Genomic DNA, 4257 nt, shown 5'->3' with positions numbered 1-4257 from the left:
ATCCAGTTGGTCAAGCATTCCGCCTTCTTCCTTTGCCTGCCCCTCCCACAAATATGTGTCGAGTACTAACTCTGTTCACTGCTTCCTTCTTTTTTTAAAAGGGTCCACAATTAAAAGGTTTATACAATTAAAACTATTCTCTCAGTCTATTTATTCATAGTTTTATTAGAATGAAAAAAGATGTGTTTGGGCCATTTAGGAAGTTTAGATGCACCAACAAAGCTGAAACTATCAATAATATGAGATACCATTTATTAAGCATGTACTGGTGACAAACACTATATTGTATCTACTCTTTACATGCTGGTTGCCTTCCACCTTGTGTTGGGGGAGGTTTGGGATGAGAAGCTCAGTTCACTCCCGGTCCCTAATTTTTAACTCAGACATGTCACGGGGCACTGATCTGAGCCGGGCCCTGTGCTGAGCGCGGGTTATAATGATGCCTAAGCAGCAGCCCTGCCCTCAGGGACCTGCCATCCTGGCCCTGAGCCTGAGGCTCTGGACCCATGGCTTCCATGCTGAGCAGACTCGTGGGACTTCCAAGGAGAAAGCAGAGCCCCAGGGCTACACCAAATATGACAGGAGAGGGGAGGAGAGGACCATCATTTCAAAGGGGAAAAGTCCTGTTTGGCTCGGCGTCACAAGGTTGTTTTATTGACTACAATTTTCGACATCCAGATTGTCGCCTGGTTTTAGGGACAGCCAAACAGGGAAAGGATGGGACAAAGGACAGAGGAAGAGGATGCCAGCCTGAAGCTCTGGTGCCGACAGTCCTTCTCCAGAACTTAACTGAAGCCCCCAGTGCACAGACGCAGGGTCAGGGGCAATGATGATAACAGTGGCCGTTTTCGTGTACCTACTATGTGTCAGGCTTGCTGCTATATATTGATTCTCAGCTCTGCAAGAGAAAGGATACCGACACTTCCAAGATCACACAAGCTGCCAGTGGTCTGGCACGGACACCAGGGAGCTTGCAGAATGAATGTCACCTTGAACCTTAAAAGCACAAGATGAGAATTATCCTGGGGGTGGGTGGCAGGCTGAAGTATAAGCAGTTCATCCTCGGTATTCACAGAGTCCATCTTTGTGATCCCCAGATCAGACCTGGAGGTGCCTTTGTGTTCGTTCTCAGACACGCACAAGGGGTGAAAATGTCCAGTTGCCCGATCCACACATTCCCGCCTAAGGCTGAACAAGGCGACCCTCTGCCTTCGCATTTCGGCTCTCACACTGTAAACAGGGTCCTTTTCATAGACTATTTAGTGGCATGCTTTTCAGATTTTTTTTGTGCTTTTTCTTGGTGATTTTACTGTTTTAAATGGCTCCCCCAGTGCAGTGCTGAAGTGGTGTCCAGTGGTCCTAAGGACCAGAAGCTGGGGTGCGCCTTCCAGAGTACCTCCATCGGGAGTCAGATCAGCTTCCTCCAGGCAGGACAGCGCTACTGGCTGTGAGGTCAAGGCTAACAAATCAACAGTTTGCGTTCAGTAAGGTGCATTTCACAGAAACACATAAAAGAAGGTTGTATGCTGATCAGCTCATGAACCTGTTGTGACAAGAGACTCATAGGAACATGACCCTGTCTTCCCCTAGGAGCAGCAGGTCAGTATTCACGAATTCAGCGTTTGTGATGACTTTATAGATAGAAGAGAATAACTATTGCAAATTATGAGAATTGGCTGTTTATAACAAAATGGGAGTTCTTCATCACACGTACTTCTTGCCCTGGCTGATGTGGCGCACCGGGTTGAGCACCAGCGTGTGAACTGATGGGTTGCCAGGTTTGGTTCCCTGTCAGGCGCATGCCTGGGTTGTGAGGACGTGAGAGAGGCAGCCGATCGATGTTTCTCTCCCTCTCTTTCTCCCTCTCTTCCCCTCTCTTAGCCCTGGCCAATGTGGCCAAAAGAGTAGGGATTTGTTCCTGGTCACAACACATGCCTAGGTTGCAGGTTCAATCCCTGGTCCCAGCACATATGGGAGGCAACCAATCGATGCTTCTCTCTCACATCAATATTTCTTTCTCCAAAAAAACAACAACAAAAAAATGTCCTCAGGTGAGGATAAAAAAAAAATTAATTGTCTCTCACACACACATATCATACATATATCCATAAATACATATATGTACATATATGTTCTCATTACTTCAAAATTTTCTAAAATAATTTGGAAGAAAATATAAAACATTGAAAGTTCGCCTCCATTTCTCCATTCTCACTCCAAGCCAATCACTCTCCCCCATTAGCAGTTCCATGGTTTCTTTTCAGGCTCTTAAAAAAAATTATAAGGTATATTTATTACTTTCCCTACCAAAGTGCAATGACTTCTTAATCTTCTTGATCAGACATCTACGTTTACAATCATATCAAAGGACACATACACCTATTTTAAGTAACCTCAGAGAGATCCTATGTGTATATATCATTCCGCAGTTTGCTTTTTTCATGCAACTGCAGGTTCTATGGCATGTTCTGTGTGTCAGTCCCCACAGACCTGTCTCACTCTCTTTAAGTGTCCTCTCACTGATTTAACCATTCCCCCCTTCGATGGACATTTAGGTTGTTTCCATTTTTCATTATACAAACAATCTTTTTGTGTGTGTGCATGACAACAGGGGTTCATAACTGAATCAAGTTTCTTTCCTTCTTGGGAGGATGTCACCCAGAGAGACTGGGATGAAGATTTGTTCAGATGCGGGGCAGAGCGAGGGCCCGGGACCAGGAACCTCCGCGCAGCTCCGATTACGTGTGAGAGAAGCAGGTGCCTGGGAGGGCAGGGCAAGCGGCGGGCATGGAGCCTCCTGGCTCCCTGGCTGGCAGTGCGTGTGGTCCCATTCCTCAGGCCCTTGTGCAAACACCTGGCTTTGTCACTGGCTGAATGGGAAAGTCAGCCCCAAATTAGCACTAATGTGAGGGTGTTTAACCCTCTTGCGAGGCCCTTTGAGAAAGCACAAAAGGACTTTTTCAGGGGCTAGGCTGTCCAGCCCAAACAGGTCTGACTTGGAGCCACATGCCCAGCAGGAACGCCAGGCCCGAGGCAGCTTTCCTCTCCAGGGAACACAGCAGGTGGAATTCTGAACACAGCTCTGGGTTCTGCGGGCCTGCACTCCCAGGGGCATGGCTGGCCAGGGACAAGGTGCCAGGAGGCAGGATCTCATGGCAGGTTGGCACTTTGACAGCAGGGAGGCCTGGGTTCAAATCCCACTTGTGCCCTCCCAGGCTGAGAGTCCTGGAGTAAATTCATTGTCCCCTGGAGCCTCAGGGCCCTCATCCATAAAATGAGACAATAATAATAATAACTTCAAGAGCTTGTCAGGTGGGTACATGAGACCATGCAGGGCCACCTCAGGGAGGCTCTCCCTGATAATGCCGTTTAGAATCGCAGCACCCTCCTTCCCGGCCCCACATTTCTTTCCTGTTTCATTTCCCTCCACGGCCCTGTCGGGTTCTAACCTGCTATATAAGCTACTTACTTTGTTTCATCTATCATCTCTCTTCCCCGAACAGAAGCTGCACAAGCACAGAGCCCCTGACCTCTTGTTCAGCACCACGGCCCGAGAGCCTCACGCAGCGCCTGGCATGTGGTAAGACTGACAAAAGGCAGCTTCAGAGCAGCGGCTGCTGTGGGCACTAGTCTTATTCTCAGTGCACAGCAACCCCCCGCCCCCGCCCAGGCACACTGACAACCAGGTCCCTGTGGCCCTGGGTCATGGTCATCAGGATTCTCACACTCCTCGGCTCATAACCGAAGAAAGAGAACTATTTGGACCCAGGGAAAACCACAGCAGAGGGCTGACTAGGCTTCGCCCAGCACCTTCCCCCGCGAGGAGTGTGTGTGCAGTGGGTGTATGTGTTTATTACCCTGTGCGTCTGTGTGTTTTTCCTTCAGTGCAGGGGCCTAATGGGGCCACACTCCCCATCAAGGGGCTTCCCTTTCCCTCAAAATGGAGGTGGGTTGTAACTACAGGGGGAAGCTGCCCACCACGTTTCTCTGGGCGTGTAGCAGCCTGCGCGCGTGTGCTGGGGACGAGGCGGCGTGGCTGAGGCCCAGGCTCTGCCTGCCCCAGCGGCCTGTGTGGGCCTGCCCACCCCTAATCTGACCGGAGAATCGGGGAACCAACTGAACCTCAAGTTCTAGAGGGGCTCAGCCTGGGACCCAGATCCATGAAGCACCTCAGTCTGAACTCTGAGTCTTCTGCCACAGCCTCCTTGGCCTTGGCCCAAATTGCATCCCGCAAGACTCCAAGTCCAAGGGCCTTAG

The sequence above is a fragment of the Furipterus horrens genome, unplaced genomic scaffold, assembly GCF_987537825.1.
Source record: "Furipterus horrens unplaced genomic scaffold, mFurHor1.1.pri manual_scaffold_3, whole genome shotgun sequence".
Taxonomy (NCBI): domain Eukaryota; kingdom Metazoa; phylum Chordata; class Mammalia; order Chiroptera; family Furipteridae; genus Furipterus; species Furipterus horrens.
Note: the sequence above shows the minus strand (reverse complement) of the source record.